Genomic DNA, 16,099 nt, shown 5'->3' with positions numbered 1-16,099 from the left:
AAACAATTTGTAAAATGTAATAGAGACAATTTATTCAGGTCTTAACAACTGTAATCTTAAGATTTTAATTGTCATCATATCCACCATTATTACGGATACAAGGCATAATGCGATTTTGAAGTTCCACGAACACGTTCTGCAATTGTTTCCGTTATGGTACCGATCACATCAGTTATCTTTGCACAAAGATCGTGTTAAAACTTCAATAAATTGTCTCTCTATTACACTTTACAGATTGTTTTTATCTCCTATAGAACTGAAGTTAGTAACATTTTAAACTGCACACGGACTTTATAAACACCCTGTATATACCATTCCATACAATGAAAATGATAATAAGCATGAAAACCACTCGCTGGCATCAGCGCTACGGACACGTCATGTTCCCCAGGTATGAACCATCCTGCAGCAATGTCATACATTTCATAATACCATTATATTCCTAAATTTTACATATTGATAATACCTGAGTTATATTCAAGAAATGTACTTAGGCAATCTCCGATCATAAATATTAAATAACTAATAATTTAAAGCATATCTGTCAACCCCATACAGCGTTACCAGATCACTTGCCTCTTATCATGCAATTGGATTGAGACGATCATCCGCTGATGACTGTTACGTACACGTCACTCGTGTGTTAGCAAAACACCCCATAGCTGTGTATGTTGCTCATGTGTACCCTAATAGTGTTTACACATGTACAGTCACCCAAAAAAGTCCTGTCCCGAACCAAGATTCAGACTCGTGAACCCGAAGCAGTAGACACTGATACATTATTCTGTCCATAAATGCTTCGGATTCAAGAGTCTGAATCTCGGGGTTCATGGTTCGCGACAGGACTTTTTTGGGTGACTACTGTCTTCTAGAAAGAACAAATAACATACAAATCTTTTTATTTATATACACCAATCACGCGGCGTGTCTACGCTCTCGTAGTTACTATGAACGGAGAGCATTACGTACACATGTCATTTCTGTACAACATAAACCATTATATTGCGTACACCATGAAGCGGGTGTACACGCACAACAAACATCTCAGGAGGTCAACACACTGACTGTACTGCAACATTTACATAAAATCTTCTCTCAGCTGTTAAAGTTTTCCTTGACTTGTCCTCATTTAGGAAAATCAGGATTCAAGAAAAACGTCAAATGTCGCCATCAGACTGAAGAGTAAAGCTAGACTGTCTATGGCAGTGAGAGCGGCCGTTGATGTGAGGTGCCCTCCTTACCTCTTTTGCTCACTACTCCCATCCCATACCTCCCCTAAATGCTCACTACCTCCTCCTACCCCCAAGTTCCCCTCCATGCCCATCATTTCTTACTCATCACTTCCTCCTCACCCACAGAGATGGAGGATGGTGAAGGAGGCAGCGTGTACTAGACTTAAGCTCAGAGGGAAGGTGTTAAGTGGTGACGCGGTTGATTGGTGTGTCATTTGACCACACACGGAAATATTGGTTTTCTTGTGAGGAGAGATAATCATTTGCAATACAGTACTGCCACACTCCTAGACAGTCACTTAACACCCAGTATGGTGAACTGTAAATGGTGACTACTGATAGTTAACTAACCGGTGACTAATGATAGATTAGTTAATTAAATGGTGACTACTGATGGATAGTTAACTAACTGGTGAGTACTGATGGATAGTTAGTTGATTTTAACTGATGACTGCTGATGTCATTACCTCGCAGCACAGACATTATGGATGACCCCTTATGCAGAGACTAGCATGGTCTGTGGTGTACCTAAGAAGAATAACAAGAACTAATAGTTAACAAAGTTTACAGTTGTACTGAAACTGAGATAGTCCATGTTGATATATTTTGGTTCATTAACTGTTTAATTAATGCAGCAAGGGCCAAAAATGTTCAATGAGCAGCAAGGGCCATTAATGTTCAATGAGTAGCAAGGCCCAAAAATGTTCAATGAACAGCAAGGGCCAAAATGTTCAATAAGCAGCAAGGCCCAAAATGTTCAATGAGCAGCAAGGCCCAAAATGTTCAATAAGCAGCAAGGCCCAAAATGTTCAATGAGAGGCCCAAAATGTTCAATGAGCAGCAAAAATGTTCAATGAGCAGCAAGGGCCATAAATGTTCAATGAGCAGCAAGGCCCAAAATGTTCAATATAAATGTTCAATTAATGTTCAATGAGCAGCAAGGGCCATAAATGTTCAATGAGCAGCAAGGGCCATAAATGTTCAATGAGCAGCAAGGGCCATAAATGTTCAATGAGCAGCAAGGGCCATAAATGTTCAATGTGCAGCAAGGGCCATAAATATTCTATAAGGGCCATAAATGTTCAATGAGCAGCATATAAATATTCAATGAGCAGCAAGGATCATAAATGTTCAATGCAAGGGCCAGAAATGTTCAACGAGCAGCAAGGATCATAAATGTTCAATAAGAAATGTTCAGAAATGTTCAATGAGCAGCAAGGGCCATAAATGTTCAATGAGCAGCAAGGGCCATAAATGTTCAATGAGCAGCAAGGGCCATAAATGTTCAATGAGCAGCAAGGGCCAGAAATGTTCAAAGCTCGACGTGAATACTAAAAAACGTTGCAAAATAGTATATAATTGTTTCAGTTGTTGGTGTTCGATGATTACAAACACCAGCTGTGATAAACATTCACTTGAGAACACCGAGGACAGATCCTCTACGGGTTGGTCAACAGATATTAGATGGTTGAGTGTTGTCATGGTGGTAATGATGACATGACTGTTACAGGAGTCAAGACAGTGAGAAAGGAAGGTAAAATGAGTGACGAGACGCCAGATATGAAACGGCTGACAAGAAATGAAAATGAAAATATTGCAGGTGTTCCCGTCTGGCTAAGCTCACCAGCAAATTTGTTATTGTGGCAGAGTGAAAAGTTACGCTGCTGGAAGTGTGTAAAGACTAGTGCAATGGTTTTATGAAAAGAAGAATTTGCAATGAATAAAAAGAGTTAGAAAAAGCAGAAAAGAGCGAGGCCAGAAGACGTGATTCTGCTGAGGAACTTTCACGGTGATCCAATAAAGTTGACCTTACTGGAGGATGGGATATAACCCGCTCAAACTGACAAACTTGGGAGAAACATTTGTGTGTAACAACCTTCCATGGCTCCTGTGTTGTGTCTCTGTGTTAGTAGTGACCACGACGCCTCACTCCTGACCTGACCAACAGCCCAGAAGGTCTGGGGAAGGTCACTATTGATCCTGGTGGAGGATGAGAGGACTCGCTCCCCAGTCCATTGCTCCACCACTAATTAACTTAATTACCTAATTAAGTATGCAAGTAAGACCAGCCCAAAACTCATTACATGTAGGTCTTCCGACTCGCTAAAAGGTCATTTAAGTTTCACGAGTATATGAACCATACAGTGCCTCCCCAGGTGAGTGATCCTCTCTCTTGTATGACAGTTGATGTTTGTCAACCAAGTTTTATTAGTTGTTATTAATGGCGTTGCTACATCCTCAATTAAGTAGTAATTGAATACGTTACTAATATCTAGTCAATAGTATTTCATTATTCGAGGACAACGATGAAACGATATGACCATAAGTTAATGAAACAAAACATGAATTACAAGAACCTCATGAGCGACAGAGAGAGACTTTAGCCACTGACACAATATTAAAACTTGGGTGTTGTGTTCAATGGTTATACGTACACCCACTAAAAAATTATTCGGCACCCTTACGGCGTGATACATTATGACACGGGTGCCGAATAATTTTTAGTGGGTGTACCTTGGCTTAAAGGTCAACATCTCTCAAAATAGTACATATCCGAAGTGAACACGTGACTATAATGTGAACCTGCGACAACAACAAGTGTCGCATTCTGCTCTAGCAATACTGAGAGAGAGAGAGAGAGAGAGAGAGAGAGAGAGAGAGAGAGAGAGAGAGAATAAAAAATGAGAAAAAATATAAGATATAAATATGCAGATTGACAAAAGTGACAGATGGACTGACAGAAACAGATTGGAAAATTAAACGGAAAAATAGTGGTGACCACAGAGTGAAGCAGCGAGGTACAATACAGTGTTTCTGAAGATATATGACCACAGGCTCTCCGCTGCTGCAAAAAGCTGTACACCTTAACAGCTACACATAACACACTGGGGCTGTTTTCCCTTGACCCATACATCTCAGTACCATACATTACTTTCCTCTCTCCAAGAAGTATAAAGTGTCTCCTTGTCACAGTACCATACATTATTTTCTTCTCATCACGAAGTATATACATCAGGAAGTATACTGATTTTTTTGGCAAGTTAAATTCTTTTGAATAACTACAGTAATAAGGAATGTCACCTTTGTCGTAATTCTTGGCCTAAATGGTACCGCTTGTTATTTGGAGTCACGGTCACTGCTGTCTTGTCTTCTACTAACCTTGTTCTACTTTTCACATCTTGAACCTTTATTATTAGTATTAATATTAGCGTTATCATATTCTCTTGCCTCCTCAAATTTATTTTTGTGTTGAAAGAACTGCCTTTCTTATTGTCAATATAATACTTGAAGAAAATGACTCATTACAAACGAAGAAGAGGAGGAGGTAAGCATTAAATACCTGTAGTTAGTAGGTAGTAGGAAGGTACCAAACAGAGGTACTACCGCCTGGGAAGATATTGGAAGCATAATGTATTGTCTAATGATACTCTGCTGCCATATGGCATCACGAAAATTGTGACAGTCCCAGGTTGCTGACCTGACTTTCTGCCACATTTACACACAATTGCAGGGTCTCAATTGTTTCTCTTACTTTGACAACACAATATACATATATCTTGATCTCTTTTTATTATTATTATTATTATTATTATTATTATTATTATTATTATTATTATTATTATACTTTCGCCCCCCAGGCCCCAGTGTGGGTCAGTAACCTATGCCCTCGTGGGCTAATGCCCGTAAAAAATGAATAAATAAAAATGTTGTCAAACATTCCTTGAAACGTATAATGGAAACAAGTAAACAGAAACAAGGATACTGTCTGTAAGTGAGAAAATGGAATATCTGACAACATCCACAACTGGGAGTTAAAACACATGATAAAATATATACATGGTGTCTCACATATGTCAGATCCTCACATATCAACAAGTGAGGACAAAGTAGAAATTGTGGTCCCTCGTGTTCGAGGATGGCCGGCCCTAGAGCCACCTTGGCCTGAATTTGTTTAAGGTGTACAAGCTGTCGCCAACACAACAACCACACCCTAAGTTAACGAGTTGCAACATCCAGTGTTAAGTAATAATCCGAGAAGATCGGACAACTCGCCAACTACCAACCATTATCCCGGAACGCGATCCGCAAATCAGTTAACATACAGGCTCTCAATCAATTACTGATGGGCAGACAAAGGCAAATGGAGTAAAGAAACTTGCCCATAGTTTCACCCCGCCCGGGGATCTAACCAGGATCCACTTGCTTGCGAGGCGAGCGTGCTGATCATTACACCACATTATACATTACATTACATCCATGCGATCGCCACGAAAATTTGCAAAGCCATGTGTATACATTTGTTTAATACACAGTGTATGTGCTCAACCCTAAAGTCACTACCACCCGCATTCCAATATCATCACCTAACACAAGCGGTGCACAAAAAATTATGATTCAATCCCGTTGCAATCTCAATGTACCCAGCTGTAAATAGGTACCGAACTTTACAAGCTGATTAAATAAAGGTGGTCGAGTTTTGTGGTGGACACGTTGGCTTCTTGCACACTGAAGGATTAATAAACAGTGTGCTGCTTCAACACTCCCTAAGGGCCATCACACCTAAGGGACCCTCTGTCACGTTCACCCTAAAACGAATAATGAAGACTCTCTACTAGTGCATCCCCTAATGTTTTGGGAGACACACACATAAGGTTAGTGCTCACGGTGAACCCAACAGTCATTCACACCCACAGTTTTGTAATAATATAGTACGTACACACATTCAACTCTACGGTCATTCACACCCACAGTTAAGAAACAATATAGCACACATTTATTGACGTCCCACCACCACTCTGCCTCCTAATATAAAGCTTAACTATAAGAATATGATGAAGGGACTATGGAGGTGAAGGACCAAGGTGCTGCTGTACTGTCCTGCTAAGGTTCAACACCAAACATGGCAGCAACATTAGAGGAACAAAGTGAAGGCTGGAGGTTATTGTACCCGATGACTCACTCCTCTCACCATTATGTCTGACACAATGTTTGGCTAAAATTATTCAATAAATATTCTCTTTTGACTAACATAACTAAATGAACTGATTTTTTTTTTATTAATGTCTCTACTGTAAACTGAAAAATGTCATTAACCCTTTAAGGAGTATTGTTGCACTCATATTTTTTATTGACCACACAATTTTATTCAGCTGAGAGAAACCAGTCACTCAAAGGGTTAATTAACGATCATTTCTCAATATTTCGAACATTGTTTTGCTTTTCCGCCTAAAATTGTGTGCTTTTCCCTAGTGTTTCGCTGCTAAGGCAAATACTATTTTTTTGCTAGCATTTCTTTTTTTTATTTTCCTGTCACCAACTGCCTCGTATTAAAACACAGAGAATTTTATGGTGAGAGTTGTACCCGGCCATTTTTGCCACAAAACTATTTTTACTGAAACATTTTATAGGCAACATCCTTCATACTTTCTCAAATTTTCTTGTTTTCATAACCTAATTTCATATTTTTTTTATACATTTGTATGAACGGGTAGCGTCATACCAGAGCCTTTGAGATAAGAGTTTGGTAAAAATTCAGGCTAAGATCACCAGCACCAGGAGGCATCACAAGCTAAGTATGAACGAAGGCTCTTTTCCATCTCATTTTCACAAGTTAGAACCCGTGTTAGTACCCTGCCACAGCTAAGGAGACGTGCTAGAAAACCTGCCCTCTCAGTCAATCTACTAAGCCAAATTTTACTAAACAAATTTTCCTAATAATAATCACTAACATAAATACTTCTACAGGGAATTATTAAGTAAAGATGACAAAATATTATCGGGTAGACCTGATGGCCAGGTAACCAAGGTAAGAAACATACGAATTAAATCAAAAGATTGGAATGAAGGCTCCAAGTCGCCCACCTTCAGAATTGCTATGACACGTTGATTGATTATTTGGTCCAAGATCTTCCTCCAATTGCATTCTGATTACTATTTGTGTCATATTAGTGGGAATAAGTTTAGATTTATAATAATAAATAAAAAATAAACGTAAATTTAAGTCGGAAAAAAAAATAAATAAGGTCGACTAATTCTTATTCATTTATTGTTCTTCTATATCAACTTTAATGCACGTGAATAAAAACTTCCTAAAGATTCGTATTTCAGGTACGTTTATCACCCGTAAAAAAGCCTCGTATATCATGCAATAAAATTCCAAAGACATTATTTAAGCTTCATAAAATCTATTGAATGACTTTAAATGTTTTGCAATAATTTGGTTTCAGATTTTTTGCCGTATTTATTTAACGGAATATTAACCACACTGGCTTATAGACTACAAATATATTCGTGTTTATATTATTTACATCTCTCTCCCTCACCCCAAAACGCCTTCATGTACAGCTGGACAAAACTCAGCAACTGGTCAAATTCTCCCCTAAATATCTGGGAAAATGTCCATCATCACCCTCTTCTCGTCTTCGTCCTCTCCCCCTTCATAACGTATTCTCCCCTCCTCCCCACCTCCAAATCTCTCCCCTCTCTCTCCTACTCCTCCCTTCAAATCTCTCCCTTTTCTCTCCTACACCTCCCTCCTCCTATTTTCCCTCCCATCTTCAATACACATTTATCACCCAGGCGTGGACTCCCTCTTACCGTTGGCAGGTTTATATTTTACCTCTATTATTTACACCTGGTGTAACGAACACATTGATTGAACCTCTAATGGAAATCTATTGATATTAAAGGAATTATCAGCGTGCAGTACTTAACAGGTGTGGGAACATTGTTGGTGTATAGAAAATCACATGAATGTAGAGATTGACAAGTGCGTGAAGTTCAACAGTACAGAGGGCACGGCACAGTTGCCATTAATGATGTTGGGAACGTTGGTGTTGGTCCAGAACCCACAACAGTGTGGATCCGGTCGACACACTCACTCCCGCAAAAAGTACAGAACTGTCATGAGACTTTGGACACGATGGTACTATATGTACGGCAGGTTGAACAAGGACGCACGCACACGACTACCTGTACTACTTTGCTGTCAATCGGAATCGAGTATGACGATCATCCAGCTATGAGACAATGATATGAGTTATTAAGGATGTCACCTTCGTTGGTGAGATGTGAGGTGACTAGAGAGGCCGATACGGGAACAGCAGGGTCGTTCACATTTGTTGCACATATGGATGGCTTCATCTAGTGCAGGAGGGGCGGCGGCAACGTCTTTCCGTCGTTAGCACTTGTCTGCTTCGGTTTGCAGTCGGGCTAATTCGAAAGTATTGACACCTTCTCGTGTGATGCTCCTGCAAGCATTATGGTGTGGAGTAATCGTTTCCCAGGTGAGGGGGTCGATTTGGCACTTTTTCAGGTTTGATTTAAGACTTTCCTTATACCTTTTCAGTTGCCAGCCGGCGTTACGTTTACTATTCGTTGGGTGACTGTAAAATAGCTGCTTTGGCAGTCTACTGTCGTCTATGCCGGTAACATGGCCAGTCGAACGTAGTAGTTCATGGATAATGGTAGTCTCGATGCTCCTACACACACACACCTGCTGAATATTATTAACACTGTAAAAAAATGAAACGCTAATACGGTTTGTTTCATATGTTTGTTTCTTTCCCGTTACTTCCCCTATGGTTTATCACCGTCTGCCCTTATCACTAGTTATTATTCCCATAACACCACAACATAAACCCTGTACTCCATAGTAAAAACAGTAAAGAACCAGGTATACACTAATTCTCTTTCTCACGGACGAAAAAACAAGTGACGAATAACCACAGATTTTTAAATATCTCTCTCTCTCTCTCTCTCTCTCTCTCTCTCTCTCTCGTACCATGACCAACAATCCTCTTCTGCTCGTCCAATCACTCGCGTCCACAGCTGACAACAAATTTAATCTCCCTCACTGGATACCACAGTCTAGGCAACATCCTCCCTCCATCTCACCTTCTTTCTTCTCTTCATCTCCTTCACTCCCTCCCTTTTACCTAACTTAATCCCCTTCCCTCTTTCCCAGCATCACCCCCTCATACATACAATATATCTCTACCTCAATCTCCTTCCCTACTTCATTTACATTCCCCTCTCCCTCCCTTCCCTCCACCGCCTTTCTATCCCTTCCCCTCCTCCTCTACCCTCCCTACCTCTCCACATCCCTCCCATCTAACCCCCCATCGACCAGGTCCTCCGGTAATATACTGGGGTGTGGCGGCCATAATTAATCTCCTCCATATACAACTTTGACCAGGTTTGTTGACACGAGAGAAGAAGACCTTCACCAAACAGCTCTAGGAGAATGGTTGTATTTGATAACCATTTAAAATATACATAAAGTGGCGTCTAATGTTTAGTAAGTCAATATTCGCTGAGTGAAAATATCTTTATACTTTGATCTAAATATCACGACTTCTCTTAAAACTTTGGTGTGATGGAGTAAATAGAGATAAAACACAAGAGGAACAGCGCCGTCTGGTCAATAATTTCCTAATATCACCGTGAGTTTTGTTAACAAGTGAACACATCAGGCCGCGGTCAACACCACAGTTGGCGACCATTATCCCCCTCACAGCCAAGTAACAGATCCATTTGTCCCGCGGTAACTGTCCATTGTGACGAACGACTGTGATGTGCTAGTGATGTGTTAGTGGTGAGTTATAGTGTGTTGGCTGTGTTGTGATGTGTTGGTGTGTTGTGATGTGTTGTGGTGGAGTTGTGTTGATGTTAGTGAGCGTTGAGATGTGTTGGTGAGTGTTGAGATGTGTTGGTGAGTGTTGTGATGTATTGGCGAATGTTGTGGTGTGTTGTGCGTTTTGTGTGTGTTCGGGATGTGTTTCGGTGCTTTAGGGGTGTGTTGTGATGTGCTGGTGAGTGTTGGAGTTGAGCTGTGATTTGTTGGTTGCATGTTAAGGGTTTGTTGTGGTGTGTTATGATGTGTTAGCGAGTGTTGTGGTGTGTTTAGTGTGTTAAGGATGTGTTTTGGTTTGTTGGTTTTGTTTCAAAGGTGTGTTGTGGTGTGTTAAGGGTGTGCTGTCTTGTGTTGGTGAGTGTTTGGGGAATTTTGGAGAGTGTTATGGTGTGTTGGTGATGTGTTGTGGTGTGTTCTTTGGTCTCGTACATGTCACATTACACTGAAAGGGAAATATTTATTTAAAAAAAAAATCCATTTCCACGTTTGCCGTGTTGCAACCATGAAAAATGTCAAGGATTATATTAATAGTATTACCGAAGTTGAACTAACATATTGTATATTCATTTTTCCATACAAGGTAAAATATTTTTTTCTCGTTATAAAGGACTCGACGTACCCATAGCTCATAAATCAGTGTATAGTGATATTTTGAGCTTTAATATTAACTTCGTCCACATCAGTTTATATAGGCACAGTATTAGTGAAAGAGAACAACCACCCGGTGAGTACGTTGACGTTATAATGTATCACTGAACTCCAACTAAGGTTTTTTTAAGGTTAACAACCACACCGGTACATCAACAATGAAGAATTACGAGAGAAATAACTGTATGTGGGAGGGTAAAACTATGTCATTAAACACTGCCTCAGCCACTACCTGGTAATTAAAGATGACAGTGAGCCACCACCACCACACCTGCCGTGATATATACAGTACTCCTAGAGTCGCCGTGGCCTTAAAAGATCCTCCCCAGAGTGTAGCAGTGGAGGTTACTGTACCTCGCTCACCACAATCAATAATACCTTACACTGTCAATGTTTTCACCTCGCAATTGGTACCTAAGGTGTGACAGTCATAGATATTCTGTCGTTTTGGAGACCACTTTAATGAAACGGACAATGTTTAATGCGACAAGAGTAAAAGAAACATTATATTGTTCGTTAGGCTTATACTGTATATCCACTTCATTCATTACGTCATCAGCTGGGACATCTCTCCAGCCACTCCCCTGCTACACACAAACAGCTTCCACACCTCAACAGCCTTAATCTTTACTCCGGTAGCCTCTCCAAAAACAAACACACCCACATTAATATCATCTGCATAACACTCAACAATTATCCGCCTTGTCTCCGTTTTCTCGCAATATTTGAAGAAAACACCGTACCTGAGGTCCATAATCAGGATAATACACCTCACACGACGGAAATGAAAAGGGAGAGGAGAAAGTGGGTGAGTTGATCGTGTGTTTCATAACGACCTCACCCTTGTCGCTCACACTGAACGCGACCTACAGGAGATCCTGAACACCTACGCAGATGCGTATGCACACTTCGGCCTTGAGCTGAATGTACGTAAGACTAAGATTCTCTTTCAGCCTGCCCCTGGTTCAGCTACACCCCCACCATCCATCCAGCTTAACGGTACTACCCTCTCTAATGCTACCCACTTCCGGTATCTCGGCTCTCACCTGTCCACCACTGTGGACATCGATGAAGAGATTCAACATCATATCAGATGTGCATCTCAAAGCCTTTGGCAGACTCCGAAACCGTGTCTTCAGCTGTAGGGAGCTGAAATTATCTACAAAGTTGCACGTATATCGAGCAGTGGTCCTCCCCACCCTGCTATATGGCAGCGAGACATGGGTCACATACAGGAGGCACCTCAAGGCACTTGAAAACTTTCACCAACCTAGCCTACGTTCCATCCTCCGAGTTCGCTGGAAAAACAAGAGAACAAATGTCAGTGTTCTTGCCGACACCAACTGTAGGAGCATCGGGGCTACCATTATCCATGAACAACTACACTGGGCTGGCCATGGTACCCGCATACACGACAGGAAACTGCCAGAGCAGCTACTTTACAGACACCTAACGAATAGTAATCGTAACGCTGGCAGGCAACTGAAAAGGTATAAAGAAAGTCTAAAGACAAACCTGAAAAAGTGCCAAATCGACCCCCTCACCTGGGAGACGATAGCTCCACACCGTAACGCTTAGAGGGGCACCACACGAGGTGTCAATAATTTCGAGTTAGCCCGACTGCATAACGAGGTAGACAAGCACCACGCGGGAAAGACGCTGCCGCCGCCACCCCTCCCGCACTAAATATAGCCCTCCACACTTGCAACATCCGTGAACGACAGTGCCGTTCCCGTATCGGCCTTTTTAGTCACCTCAGAACTCACCAACGAAGGTGATATCATAGCTGGATGATCGTCATACTCGATTCCGAGTGACAGCAAAGCAGTAGTCGTAGTAGCTTAATAACTTATGGAGCACCAAGAGTGTGGGTTTCAGAGCCTGTGTTTACATTACACTGTGATGATTCATTAATCCAGCGACAGTGTCAAGGGAGGCTAACTGTACACGATTTTAGTTCACATTCCCTTTATGTTTGCTTTTCTTAAATTATCCATAACTACAGCGTTAGTGAAAACAATGTCGTACACAGCAAGAGGAAAAATGGGATCACGTGACGATTAGGCATACCAGCTTATTTCACCTTAAGATTAGCCACCCTAACCTGACCTAACGCTACCCTAACCAAAATTAACCACAATAAGTAGCGTTAAGGTGTTTGAAAATAAGATGGAATAAGCTATAAGGCTAATACTCAGATGATCCATAAAATGTGCTAAATAATATCAGCTGGTCCGTAATACTCACATTTCTGATATTTGCTCATCACATGGTCACCCTTACTATTACACAGTACTGTATATCACACTACTTCTGTGAATGTTTTTACTCAGTATGATTTCATGCACAGAATTTGTTTCCTAAAATCCAAAAGAGAGAGAGAGAGAGAGAGAGAGAGAGTATTGGAAATCTTCTATCACGACTCGTGAAAAGCTCACAAACTATGATATTCAGTCTTCTGCCATGTAGTTCAATAGGGGAAACTGCTGAGGTTTACAATTTTATGAAGAAATTACCAACTTTGAATTAGTTTAGGAAAGAAGTATTGGTGAGAAGTTGTCAATAAGGGAAATTCCTCACACAATGAGAGGGTTCTGTTTACTGTAGTGAATAAAAAGTTGATTTTTTTTTTTTTTTTGGAGTCAATAAGTTATCAGGTGAAAACATAAAGCCATTACCAGGGTAAAATATTGAGAACATGACCGTTTGGGACCAGGAAGAAAAGGAACAAGGTTAATATGAAGGAAACTTGGTAAAAAAAAACATTGAGAAGTGTTTGCTATGATTTAATTATCGAATATAGAAATAGGCATCTAAAACTATCGTCCAATTTGATAGCCTGAAACTGTCCAAAATACTTACCAAACTGGGGGTTATCCACTGTGCTAGACTGAACCACCTAACATGACAGGCGGGTGTAATCTTTATCAGGCTCAAGCAACTTTTGTACAGTTTAATGTGTTATTTTTCCCTGTGTCAGTCATTGGTTCTTATCATCACTGGTTCTCTCCGACTGTGCCCCACCTCCCTCCATCACACTGGACCCAACATCTTACAGGTAGTCGATTCCACCAAGCTCTTTGCCGTCACTATGCATAACAAACTGAACTGGAAAGTACACGTCAGTAAAGCCGTAAAATCTCCTTGCTATCAACTCCACATCCTCCACCGTCTCAAATCCCTGGAGTTCGCGAGCCTGAGCTCTTAAGTATTTACACAATAATCATATTTCCTAAACTCAATTATGTTTCCCCTGACTGGTCTTCTTCCTTAAATTCTACACAACGAGGCCGTGAGAGACTAATCACTCCCCCTCCTACTCCATATATAAGGAAACGCTCAGTACACTGACCCTCTCCGCTCTCTCTGATCATCCCCATGACCCCATCTCTCAGCTTGGGACGAAGCTACTACACTATCCTCACCACCGTCTCCTGCTACCACCTGAGATCCCCCGTCCGCAAATTGCTGTTCGTCTCCACCACCGCAACCACCTCATACGACCACGAACTAATCAATATAAGAACAGCCCCATTCCATCTATTGTAAAAAATATCGACAACTCGTAAAAACTTGTATGTTCCCTCCTTTTCAATCTCACCTTTGTGGTATAAATGTGCTGAAATTCCTTGTTGAATGACCCTCTTCCCCTTGTCTTTATTCATTGTTAAGTACTACAGTACTTATATCATTTGTGTAGTTTCAGCATAAGGTTGCTATATTGGTTAATAAACTGCTAATTATTACGATTATTATTGTTTCTATTACTCCACACAAGTATACACACACATAGATACACTAAAACACACCCACACACGGAAACACACAAAAAAAAAAACACGTCCTCAGTTGCTGGCCGTCAATATACAAGTGTTCTCGGTCCACCAATAACACAACTGTTGGGTTGGTAATAACTTGAGTAATGAATCAGTACAATATACTGTATACAGCTGGAGGTCCACATACCAATATCAAGAGTAATTTCCGTCAAACGTGATTGCATATTAATCATCATTATCATAATTAAACTTCCCGGCGGTAACCACAGGGGCCAGACCTTAGTTTAATATTGGTAATTCTTCACTGTATGCGCTAACACAACTGATATGTCAGAGTAGGAGAATGAAAGAGAAAGAGTAGCATCAGCAGTCTTTAACCATTCCGGTACTGATAGACTTGGGCAGGTAATAGAGCGTATAGGCCTTAAGCCACGTTTATAATTAATGAGATGCATCAACAAGCTAATTTTTATCGAGAATTTTATCAAGTCAACTTGTGGTAATTCATTGGGTACTCACCAGATTCTCAACCTCCTCACCCACCCAAAAAAAAAATATAACGAATGAATAAATTTATAGTAAATTAATTATTCAAGTCCGATAATTATCGCTACAATAACTTTGGATCAAGTGAAGATTAAACACCTCAGGTTATTTCACCGAATGATTAAAAATTCTAGCGCTAACTGGAAGGGTTAGAGCAGAGCAGAGCAGAGCAGGGCAGGGCAGGGCAGGGCAGGGCAGATAAGGTAAGGGAAGGGCAGGGCAGAGTAGGGAAGGGCAGGGTAGGGTAGGAGGGTAGGGCAGGGGAGGGAAGGGAGGGACAAGGTAGGAGGACAGGGAAGGGAAAGGCAGGTTAGGAGGGTAGGAGGGCAGGGTAGGGTAGGAAGGCAAGGTAAGAGAGCAGGGGAGGGTAGGGAGTTTAATCATCATGTTTAATAAACTGGTGTGCTTAATCTTCACATAATCCGGAATTTGACCTTCACAAGCCCTTACAAGAACATTTAAACTTGTTGTCCTCTCCATCAAGTCACACAACTCGGGAAAGATGTTAACGTGATCCACAACACAGGTAAAGTTGTGTGGTCTCAGGAACGCAGTGTTTCCCAACAGCCTAAGATGCTGGAGTCAGACAGACATTTAGTGTTATGTAGGACGCAGTTGTCGGCGTTGTAGTAGAGGCGCCATTCTCTGTCTGGCCAGCAGGCAGCTCCCGCACACTGATAGTGACAGTGTGTATGTGTGTGTGTGTGTGTGTGTCAGAGAACGTCTTCACAACTGTTTTGTCTGATTCTTTCTATATTATCATCAATAATAATTCTATCTGGTTTCCACTGTCTCTGGGTTCTCCGTTTTCTAAGAACAAAACTACACACGACGTTCTATTTTGTATTATTTATGTTTGGGTAAAGTATAATTATAGTCGATAATTATCTAGAATCCGAGTCAAGTTTATTAGACCAGTGATTAACTTGCATATATACATATATATATATATATATATATATATATATATATATATATATATATATATATATATATATATATATATATATATATATATATATATATATATATATATATATATATATATATATATATATATATATATATATATATATATATATGTTATATAAATATTTTCTTGGTAAAACTACAGATGTAAGAGTGGTTCTTGCTGTCCTCCTGGGCCCCCATCATACTACCTGAGGTGGTTGTTAACTAGTGAGCCACAACACATACTATCCCCTACACAAGTATGTGTGATCTCTCAACAACTTATCCTTAATAGTACTATCAAACAT

The sequence above is a fragment of the Homarus americanus genome, unplaced genomic scaffold, assembly GCF_018991925.1.
Source record: "Homarus americanus isolate GMGI-L3 unplaced genomic scaffold, GMGI_Hamer_2.0 scaffold367, whole genome shotgun sequence".
Taxonomy (NCBI): Eukaryota; Metazoa; Arthropoda; class Malacostraca; order Decapoda; family Nephropidae; genus Homarus; species Homarus americanus.
The sequence above is the reverse complement of the archived record's forward strand: the minus strand, read 5'-3'. Positions refer to the sequence as shown.